We start from the raw sequence: 12715 nt of genomic DNA, 5'->3' as shown, positions 1-12715 counted from the left end.
ACCAGTTGAATCTAAACTAAGACCATTTCTAACTTAAAATATATGTATATTTTTGAGTTGATATGGCTTATCCAAACCAAACCCTTGGCTTTCATTGTGTGTGGCAAGCAGTAATATATCTTGGAAGAAATTAGGATTCTTGTAACATGATCCTTCTGAAAAGGTTCACACTGTGTAAAAAGTCCATTTGTGCCCATACACTACCTGATATGTAATCCCAGTCCCATTTTGCATTTTTAATACAGGCAAAATACCCATTAAGACAAATACATTTAAAACATAAAAGCTATTGTTTACCCTATAGGTTCTTTAAATAGTAATAGCAAATATAACTTCATTTTACTGGAAAGAGTCTGTCAGAAACAGGATAAAGTCATCAGAGATAAATGCAAGGTAGTAAATTGAAGAATGATAAAAGGATGAAAAAAATTCAGATAAAACTAGAAAAATTTAGACTAGAGCTATAAAATAAAATGCCTCATGTAACCAGGCAGGTATTTTGCAAACGTGTGAAGCCTGCAGGCCATAAGGTCTGGGTTTGCAGCCCCCTAAGTGCTGATGATTATGGCAAATTAGCTCATCCCCAGCTTGAAGAGGTCAGGTTCCATCAGTGCCTGACCATCTGGCCATGCAGGAATGTACATCCAACATTGCCAACATTTTTGACTTTTCACAAGAAATTATAAATTCCTACTTTACGTGAATTTTCTAGGTTTTAAATGGTATTTCCTTTTGTTTGAGCTGTGCAGGCCAAAAAACACAGCTTTGAATGAAATCAGGCTTCATGTCTACACATTTGTAAATGTAGACACAAACAACAGGATAAATGAGGATACAGTTGAATATAAGTATCTGCCAACAATACAGTGAGTTTTAAATAATGAGAATTCTCACTGTAATGTCTAATAAGCATGGTACTGTAATTAGTATTAGTCATATCATTAAGGTTGTTGGGTACACTTTTTAATCTTCTCATTTTCAGAGGAATATATAGCAATTCGAATATTTCCAGGAAAAATACATTTAAGACAGCATTTTGGAAAGATTTGGAAAAGGTTACTCCAAGAACTACCAAGAGAGTTACAGTGGTTTACCCAACCTCACATGACAATTAAGTATCGTGTCTCAATTCCCCACATTTGGGCTTTTACATATTCTGCTTCTTCTGTGTGAAATTTCCTTCTCTCTAGTCTTTACATGGTTAATTCTGCCTCCAATTAATTCCTCCAATGTTTTTCATGACATCTGTGCATTTCTTTTTATCATAGTACATCCCCTTGTATGACTTTATTTCTCTTCTTCCTCTGGATCATGTACTCCTTGACATATAGCAGATAATTAAATGTTAATGAATACAAAACTGAATCAACTAATAAACTGATCAATGGACAGATGACTCCCTCATCTGACATAATTATACACAGGGTACTACTGTCTTTCATTCCTCACTAATTTCCATTCTACCCAGGTAACATACTTGGCCTTGCTAACATTTATCACACGTTGGCAAACTTTACTTGCAGAAGTGATAGGAAATTATGGATACTAGCATTTATTGATTCCAACTATGTGCCATATTTCAATATGTCAACCTCACAATAACTCCAAAAAGTAGGCATTATTATTCTCGTTTCACAAACAAAGAAAGAGAGATCTAGAGATTGAGAAACTTGTCTAAGATCACACATCGAATGAGTGAAGGAGGAATGATTCTAAAGGAAATTCCTTTTGGCTTCATAATTCATGGTCTTTCCCTGATGGGAATGCTGCCTTTCTATGAGCTCTGATGAAAAGGGCAGTTTAATTGATAGAGTAGCATTGACTTTCACAGGATATTCCCAAGAGTAATTTTTTCCTAAAGATCCATAACTAGGTACATGGCAAGTTGGATATATATATACATGTCCTCTGTTAGAAAGGGGCTGTTATTTAATATCTCATTTAAAATGTGCCAGAATATCTTTATCTCTGAAAATTTGCTTGTTCTACTCGAAACACTTATGTGATCTCTTTATTTTCAGTGTCATAGAGCTGACTGTTTTTCAAAAATTCAAGGCTATAGTCCTTGAAGACTAGGGCTTGCCCCATGTAACTGAATCTGGATGGATAGTCAGTTGGACCTAACCCCTGCACATTATAGCCAAAAGTAATTTGAGATTTTAGTCATTCCTTTCCATCTCGTCAGTCTATAAATATACTGTCATGCCTCAAGCTATTTCATAATAGGCAGTGCAAATTTTATGCCCAAGCATAACTAAAATACTTCCTTAGTATGAGGGAAAAGATAACCACAGGTTTTCATGTTAATCTTTCATATTATCTTATTGAAAAATCGTGGGATCTTGTTATAAAATACTTTCCTTCTTTTAAATAAAAAAGAAAATAGGAGATCACAGCAGGAGAATAAAGTTGTATTAATTACGGGACGCACTTACTACTTTCTTATTATGAAGAGATATTCTTTAAAGTCTTTTGGTGCCAAATATTCCTGCAGCTCAGATGTTTCTGAAGTGAAGTGTGACTTTTTTACAGAAGGGCTTGTGAATTGAGCAGTGTTTCTCAAACTATGTTCCATAGTACATAAGCAATGAGAGGGCTTAGCAAGCTATTACATGAAAAGATAATTCTGTGGTCAAATAAATTTAGGAAATGATGGATTAAATAAGAATAAACAAAGGTCTTTACTGGAGAAATTCCTATAGTCTTTAATATGTTAGTGTACTTTGAATCTCCAAGAAAGGAAAAGAGAATCAGTTTAGCAGAACACTGTACAATGTGAGAAATTCTATAAAACAAGGAAATACAATTTATTGTAAGGTAGAGAAAACAACTATTCAAGCATTCATTTTTATTGTTTAAGTAAATGAATAGACAACAGTAATGAATAGAAGTCACAAATTGATTAGAAAAAATGTTATATATTTTAAAATTCTTTAGTGCTTCTTTTGGAATGAGATTTTTCAAATTAGGATTATTTAGTGTTTGTGCTTGATTAAAATAATAAACTCTCTCTTATAGGAAAAAGTCCCATTGGATGGAAAGCGATGTTATTGCATTTGATTTTCTTATCCACATCTGTAACCTCTGACTGTGTGATCGTATGAAAAGCATCATCCTTCATCAGGCAAGAGTATAGCATAATATGAATATGTCAGGAAGATGTAAAAAGTTTCTGATGTGTCAGATTTGTGTCTTCACATTTACCAAATAATCATAGCTGTTGCATTTACCATAGTGAAAAATGAAGTATGATAATAAAAGTCACTCATTCATTCATTCAACAAATATTTTATTTCCCATTATGAACCAGGCATAAGTAGTTATAAACCCTTACCCTTTTAAAACAATGATTAATATATGTGTAAAATTTAAAGTTTCTACAGATAAATTATCTAGTTACTGGAGATCAGTCCCTCAAATTGTTTACTTACTTTTGTATTTTATCTGTCTATTTTGAATACTAATCTCAGAAAAAGTTTTCTGTGTGTATTGTTTATATTTCTAGAGGAATGGATGAGTTATGAAACTAGTCTTCTATAGCTAACTAGATTTAATTTTAGCAACATTTCTTTTATATATATGTATTTTCTAAAATCGTGAGATGTTAATTATAGTATGCTTTTTTTTTTTTTTTTTTTTGCGGCATGCGGGCCCCTCACTCTTGTGGCCTCTCCCGTTGCGGAGCACAGGCTCCAGGCGCGCAGGCTCAGCGGCCATGTCTCACGGGCCCAGCCGCTCCGCGGCATGTGGGATCTTCCCGGACCGGGGCACGAACCCGTGTCCCCTGCATCGGCAGGCGGACTCTCAACCACTGTGCCACCAGGGAAGCCCCTATGCTTTTTTGGTATATGTGATTATAACTACTGTCTATTCTTTTTAATTGTACTTTTTAAAAAACAAAATGTTGAGAAGTTTGAAAAGTTTGCTTTTGAAAAGTTTGGTTGAATCAAAAGGGTGGCTTCTAGTCAACATTACAGTAGTAATTTGGTTATAAACTGTCCCCAAGCCCCTTTAAAAATGTAAAGAAGAAATATAAGAGCAAAACAAAATTCCACAGCCAACGTCTTGAATAAAATGAGACGATAATATATTCATAAGAAATCCAGAATATGGACAAATAGGACTAAATTGGCAATGATAGCAAATGTAAATTATAAAATATTTACATATATGTATTCTGAGACCTGTCAATCCCATTCCTAGGTATATATTATATTTGAAAACTTAAAAAAATACATATGTTCATAGAAACATTGTTTGCAATGGCAAAAAATTAGCAACAACCTAAATGTCTCTCAATGAAAGAATGGATAGATGAACTGTTATATATTCATACAGTGAAATACAGTAGATAAAGATAATGAATTAAAGGAACATGGACAAATATGTAAGGTTCTCACAAAAAATATTGAGCAAAAAGTTTTTAAAAAACAGGTTGCAGAAGAATATTAAGGAATAATTACTTTATGTATAGTTTAAAATTTTTGCAATGAATATTATATATTTAAGAATAGGCCCTTAAGAATTATTTAAGAAGACACATATACTATATATGTATATTTATGTGTGTATATGTGTATGTGAATATATAATACATACGATATATTATATATATTTTATTTACATGAAATTCATGAAACAACAATCACCAAGTGTAGGATATTGGTTTCTCTGGGAGCTTGGAAAAGAATGCTTAGGAAGGCTTCCACATCTTTTTTAAGTACATTAGTAACATCTCAGTTCTGAAATAGGTGGTGGCTCCATGACTAATTATTGTATTATTCTTTACATTTTTTAGTGCCTTAACATTTTATAATAAATTCAAAAAGTCAAGCTAAACTACCTTCCTCCCTGACTCTATGAGATAGACCTCTCCAGTCATACCTGTGACCTATAACAAGTATCTGTACAGTCTCTTTTGGTACCAATCTCCAGTGTATTTACTTCTCTGTGAAACACACCTATAGATATCTACCCTTTCCCCATTCTCATCAGGGGAAGTTCATCATTATTATTTAATAACATTTGCCAAGTAGGTATAAATAACATGCTACTCAGAGCCATCATAGGACATGATCCTTTTCAAGAAGGCTCATTTTTGCCCTGAATAGTAGCCTGGCATCAGTCATTTACATCAAATAAAGCTTTTTCTGCTCAGGATGGCAGAAAAAGAGTCCAGGAATGACCTTTTGGTTCCCAGGTCTTTTGCCCAACAAGACACAGTGCCTAGTGTACCCCCTTAAAGGTCCCCAAACTATCAGCACTTCACATGAAGATTTGTAGCTGCCTCTTCTTTCAATTTTAAAATAAAATGACTAAAATATAAAACATTTTCAAATGTGGTTGCTCCATACTCTCCTTAGACTTGTGGCTATCATCATATTCCCTAAAACACTGTCTCTGATGACCATTCCTCCTTAGTGGAACAAAAAACTGTTTTATATAGCATGACCCTGACCTATCTTCATTATTTCCAGTATAACCAGACTTTTTCATTCCAACATGTTTGCAACTCTGGGAGACAGTGTATACTGACATGGAGATTTATCACCAGAAGCTTCCCAGTGGAGTCAGTGGCAAGAGATGAAATTTAGTCACAATTCACATGTATTTGAAATGAGCATTCCAAAAGAAAATGATTAATTTCTACTTAAAACCCAAAGGATAAAATACCATACTCACAAGCATTACTACTTCTGCATTTTCTCAGTCTCTCCTTTGCTCAATTGCTTTTGTGTACCTTTTCCTCACTTTTGTTGTTTTTTTCCCAAGCAATGAACTGTCAAAGTTTTGTTATTCTCATGAAGAAAATTATAAATGTGTAAAAGAATTTTATTATGTCATTGATGCCTTCAAAAAACAATGAAATAAAGTAGAGAAGAAAAGGTAAAACTGAAGTAGGTAAAACTCTAGTACTAAAAAGTACATTAACTACCATTCCCTTCAATATCCTCATTTTGAAAATGTGGAAACTGAAACCTAGAAAGGTTAAGTACCTTCTCCCAAGTCATTTCACCTGTGTTTAGGATTTAGGAGGCCTGGGGATCCAGATCTTCCAGTTTCAAGGGTTGGAAATCTCTACCCCTTAGGATAATGCCAGAAGTTTTATTATCAGGACTTAATGCTTTTAGCTTAAAACTTTGATCAATATTAAAATGCTTGTCTGTCTCCCTCCAAAAAGTCCCAAAGTTTCTGTCTACTATACCATGCCACAAAGGAGCTATAGATGAGGAAAGAAAGAGAACAATTTACGTAATAAATATTTCAACCATCAGAATATCAAAGGAAGTGATATAAATGTCAGATTGCAGAAGTACTTGAGATACGTTAAAAAATATATATATATATGCTTGTCCCATATGTGCAAAGTAATGCACAAGGGTCAATTAATGGTATATGTGGCAAGGTTTCTACCTATGTATTAACTATCACTGCTATATTATTTAGTATTTACACTTTACTTGCTATCAAAAAATATTTTCTTGCCCTAGTAACATGCAGCATCACTAAACAGCAAACTAGCAAAACCATTTACACAAGAATTTAAAAGAAAAAAGTCGAAACACTAAAATACTTCCATTCAGATCTACATTCCCAAGCTTCAGGCATGGTCTTCATTACTGAGGATACAAAGGTGAATAAGATCTGGTCGTTATCACAGAAGATCTCATATCCTAATGGGCCATTATTGTAAAGCAGGCAAAGTGTAGGAGGAACTTGATAATGCCCTCATCAGAGCATCTGCAAAAGACACAGGCAGTCCGGAAATAGAAAAGAGCTTTTCTTTAAAGTTCTAAATAATTTTAGAGAGCCCAATAATTTCACAATTAGAAACGATCTTAAAAGGTCAGGTATTCCTACACTCTAAATAGTTTTCTATCTAATACATCTCCACTAAGTGCCTCTTCAGGCTCTGCTTGACCAAATCATTACTGATGCTATATTCCATTTTGAAACCTCTTTAATAACTAAAGTCTCTCTTAAAATAAACAGAATTGCCCCAGAGCATACATACCAGTCTATGGATTCAAATGGGGTTCCATTTAAAGCAATTCCCATATTCCACTGGCATACATCCCACACTGGCTCACATAGAAACCCTACTCCTTAGAAAATGCCTCCCCCAATCCCTTGTATTTCTGATTATTCCAGAAAATGTCTCACAAGTAATACTTATCAAAGGTTCAGATCAACTATCCAGTAAATGTCATGTAGAACCTGCCACATCTGCTAGGCACACTTATCTCACACAGGGACCTTGCCACCATGCACCCTGTTCACTGGGACTGGTAGTGGCTGGAGCAACCCTGAGCTGTGCAGAGAGATTTTGTCTCTCTCATTTTTGTGGTGTACTCTGTTGTTGCTTTTCTTGGCCCATACCAGCCCTTCCCAACCCAGTGCTTTCCTGAGTTTTTAATTAATTGCCTAGCCTCATCTCCCTTCATAGGACAAATTTGACTACAGAGGTAGCTGAGTGCCAAGATTAGTGCAAATGACAGATACAATACTGCACTCAGAAATCCTCCTCCCCTACAATTTTCTAAAGCTTTGATACTTAAATCTTCTGAGTTATTCCTGCAAATGGACTTCTGGGATCATCACACCAATTGATCAATCAGATCTAAATCCCACTGCTAGGCACAGCTTAGACTCAAGCTTGAACCTGTGATAGACTTGAATTGATTAAGGCTTTGTGTCTTGTTCATTCTAATATTCCCTACAGGTTAGCACAGTGCCTCACATGTAGAAAAATGATAATAAAGGCATATACTGAATATTACAGCCTTGTAAGTAATATATTTATTTAATCCTCATGGCAATTCTATGAACTAGATATTGTTATTATTCCCATTTTATAGATGAGTAAACTGAGTCATGAAAGGACTAATTAATGTGTTTGTGATCACAAGGATAATAAGTGGTGAGTTAGGGATTTGAACCCAGGCAGTCTAACTGCAGAGCCGGTAGGCTTAACCACCACATGTACTGCCTTCCCAAGCACACACAGAAGAGGCTCAAGAAAAGTTTTGAGGAAATGACTGTAACTGTCTCATGTAACATGAACACACTAATTCTTGACTTTCCTCTGGGGACATAGATCAAACACGATAGGCATTCACAAAGGAGGCAATCACATATTTAAAGACAATTCTCATATCCTTCAGCCATCATAGAGATTTTGCTTTTTCAGTCCTAATGAGAGCTTAGATATTGGGTACCCAAGAATAGCTGTAACACTCCAGGAATCTGAAAATGTCTCCATTTCCTTTGGGAGAGTGGTTTGCTTGAATCCTTATTCAACTATTTTTGGAGAACTGTTTTCAACACTTTGTTTCTTCTGTCCTTCCCTACATCCCTATTTCCCTCCAGGGTCTTTATATCTCCACTCCACTGGCAAATATGTAGAGCTGCCCCCCTGCACAACAATCTGTGCTCTTCAACTTTCCCATCCTCTTCTCCACTCTGTCTGTCCTGTGTCTAGCCACTGTCTCTTCATGGGCTCCAGAGTACATGCTATTCTGGCTCTTCCAACCTTAGAAATATTTAAAGTAGATTTATTTACACAAAGATTGTGATTTATTGAAACAATGTATTGAGTCATCAAGAGACTTTGCTTTTAATAAAAGATTGATAACTAGAGAAGAAAATGCTTAATTAAAAAAAATTAATCCCTAACAATGGACTTTAAGGAGCGTTGAAGCCTAGATAGGACTGTAATAGTTTCAGGATAACTTCTTAAATCCCAAAAGAGTAATAACTGCAATGAATTATCGTATGTCTGGAAATTCCTTTACCTTATTCAAGACTTATAACACCTTCAGATTTAAGTATTATTATCCACATTGGGAGAAGACAAGAAGATTTCACAATTTGCACAGCTAATAAGCATAATTGAGACTTGAACTCTGACCTTTGCCATTGCTTTATTGCTTAGTAGTTGATGTTTCATAAATTCAGTTCTATGGTGAATTCCCAGGGTAATATCCAGTTAACCTGGAAAACTATTTTGAGTTATGATGAAAATAATTTAAGGACACCTAACATATCTTCACTTTAGCGACAGTCTTTAAGGCATTAACCGCAGAGAGATTTGGTGGCCCAGATGAAGGGCTTATGGTGGACATGTTTAAGGATGAGTGAGACTTCCTCTCAAAGCACACTGTGTGACAAAAGAGCTTTTTGATGATGAATGAACTAAGCTCTGATCTGGAAATCTGTCAGAGAAGATGATCTCTACCTGAATGTGGAAATGGACATAAGAAACTTGGCTACATCAAAATTTCCTTCTGTCATAAGCATGTTGTTTGATTTTCCTTGTCTGTCCTTCCACTTCCTTAGCTGTTAACTGAAGCTGTCCAAGTGGATCAGAGCACCTCAAACCTGCAAGCTCATTAGAACTAACTGGGGAGTCTTCTTTCAAAATATCTATACCCATTTCCCTTTACTCTCTTCTAAAACTCACAAAGACTCTATGCATTCATATTTACAGTTCTTACATAAATTTTTTAATAAGCTTTTAAAAATTTTTTTATTTATTTATTTATTTTTGGCTGAGTTGGGTCTTCATTGCTGCGTGTGCGCTTTCCCTAGTTGTGGTGAGCTGGGGCTACACTTCGTTGCAGTGCATGGGCTTATCATTGTGGTGACTTCTCTTGTTGCAGAGCATGGGCTCTAGGCAGGCGGGATCAGTAGTTGTGGCTCGTGGACTCTTGAGCACAGGCTCAGTAGTTGTGGCACACGGGCTTAGTTGCTCTGTGGCATGTGGGATCTTCCCAGACCAGGGCTCGAACTCGTGTCTCCTGCATTGGCAGACGAATTCTTTTTTTTTTTTTTTTTTTGCAGTGCGTGGGCCTCTCACTGTTGTGGCCTCTCCCGTTGCGGAGCACAGGCTCCGGACGCGCAGGCTCAGCGGCCATGGCTCACGGGCCCAGCTGCTCTGCGGCATGTGGGATCTTCCCGAACCGGGGCACGAACCTGTGTCCCCTGCTTCGGCAGGCGGACTCTCAACCGCTGCGCCACCAGGGAAGCCCCGGCAGACGGATTCTTAACTTCTTAACCACTGCACCACCCGGGAAAACCCTTACATAACTTTTGACCTTACCATGTTATGCTTAAACTTTTGGAAGGTATTGTCATCTTGAGTATAATAGGGGAAATGAAATCAACCAAAGCATGTCAGAATAAATTTGTAATATCATGACTTTCAAGGACTATAATTATTTTAACTAGAGAGTGGAACAAATAGATAAAAGGTTAACAAAATGCAAATAATATCAGAAGTTTAGCTGGCTTTATTTCATTTTACTAAAGATATGAGTTGATATACCATTGTGGCTTAAATCACCTCAAGTTAGTTTTGTCTTCTTTTCTTATAAAAGGTTGTAATCATACAGCTGAATGCTTTTTAGTTGAATTCAATAGAAATACTTAAAAATTCAGATAATTTCTATATTATACACATGACATCAAACATGTTTGATTAAATTTTAACTAGTTGCTTCAGCACTATTTCTTTTTTATTTTTATTCCATTTTGTCAATATTTTAAATCCCTTAATTACTGATACCATATGTTTCATTGGGTAGGCAAGAGGGAAAACTTTCACCATGACCTGACCTCTCACCAGTTTTATGCATCAGAAGAAAAATCTTTCTAAAAGATCAAGATGAGCAACAACCAAGACACACTTTCAAATGGTACTGTTGATTGAGAGCACAGTGGACAGTACCAAACTGTTTACAGATGTTACACTTGGCCTCTTTCCCAGTGCCAAATATTTGCATAAGAGATAAAGAGCATAATCTATTCACATATAGTGACTTTCCTCTCTAAAATCTTTTGAGGTTGGTTACACTTTAATAACCATTTGCTCTTGAAAATTGATTTCTTTCTTGAAGACCATCTGCAGCTATGTAGCTAGGCATTCATTCATTCCTTTTCGTCAGTACCAGACATTGGCTTCTTTCCATCAAGTACACTCTTGCCACACTGCCAGAGACCAAGTAGGCTGCATCCCTGAAACAGTGAAGGAAAAGGAAACCCTGAGAGATGTAGTGTAGTATTCAATGCTTTCTTCAGGGCATTATATTACCATGTGGTGCAGAGGATAAGAGGACAGATTGGGAAGTTCAATGATCTGTCTGCTAGTCTAGCTTCACCAGTTGTGTGATCTTGAATACATTACTAAACCTTTCCAGACCCCTCTTAACTCCTCTTCAAAATGAGGATGATGCTCCATATCTTCTTTGAGTTGTTAGGATGATTAAATGAGAGACTGATCATGAAGATTAAATGCTCAATGAAAGGTAGCTGTTGTATTCCTGCAGTGTGTCAAGAGTACAAGAAGTGCTGATATGGAAGGAAAAGTGGCTGTCAAATCTATTGAGAGGTAGCAGCTAATTTGTGTTCTGGGAATTAAAGAATTTATGTCATTTCTACCTTAAAATCTAAGGTGCAAAAACATACAAGCAGCACATGCAGCTCAATATCAAAAAAACAAACAACCTAATCCAAATATGGGCAGAAGACCTAAAGAGATATTTCTCCAAAGAAGACATACAGATGGCCAACAAACACATGAAAAGATGCTCAACCTCACCAGTCATTAGAGAAATACAAATCAAAACCACAATGAGGTATCACCTCACACCTGTCAGAATGGCCATCATCAAAAATCTGCAAACAATAAATGCTAGAGAGAGTGTGGAGAAAAGGGAACCCTCCTGCAATGTTGGTGGGAATATAAATTGATACAGCCACTATGGAGAACAGTATGGAGGTTCCTTAAAAAACTAAAAGTAGAACTACCATATGACCCAGCAATCCCACTACTGGGCATATACCCTGAGAAAACCATAATTCAAAATGAGTCATGCACCCCAATGTTCACTGCAGCACTATTTACAATGGCCAGGACATGGAAGCAACCTAAATGTCCATCGACAGATGAATGGATAAAGAAGATGTGGTACATATATACAATGGAATATTACTCAGCCATAAAAAGGAAAGAAATTGAGTCATTCGTAGTGACGTGGATGAACCTAGAGTCTGTCATACAGAGTGAAGTAAGTCAGAAAGAGAAAAACAAATACTCTATATTAACACATATATATGGAATCTAGAAGAATGGTACTGATGAATCTAATGGCAGGGCAGGAACAGCGATGCAAACGTAGAGAATGGACTTGTGGATACAGTGGGGGAAGGGGAGGGTGGTACAAACTGAGAGAGTAGCATTGACGTATATACACTACCATGTATAAAATAGATAGCTAGTGCGAAGCTGCTGTATAGCACGGGTAGATCAGCTCGGTGCTTTGTGACGACCTAGAGGGGTGGGATGGGGAGGTGGGAGGGAGGTCTAAGAGGGAGGGGATATATATATACATATAGCTGATTCACTTTGTTGTACAGTAGAAACTAACACAACATTGTAAAGCAATTATAATCCAATAAAGATGTAAAAAAATCTAAGGTGCATAAAACTTATTTTTTAAATTTTTATTCATTTACTTATTTACTTTTTGGCTGCACGGGGTCTTCGTTGCTGTACACGGGCTTTCTCTAGTTGCGGCAAGTGGGGGTTACTCTTCGTTGCGGTGCGCGGGCTTCTCATTGCCGTAGCTTCTCTTGTTGCGGAGCATTGGCTCTAGGCACACGGGCTTCAGTAGTTGTGGCACATGGGCTCAGTAGTTGTGGCTCGGGGGCTCTA

Source organism: Phocoena phocoena, chromosome 12 (genome assembly GCF_963924675.1).
Source record: "Phocoena phocoena chromosome 12, mPhoPho1.1, whole genome shotgun sequence".
NCBI lineage: Eukaryota > Metazoa > Chordata > Mammalia > Artiodactyla > Phocoenidae > Phocoena > Phocoena phocoena.
This window is presented reverse-complemented; position numbering follows the sequence as displayed.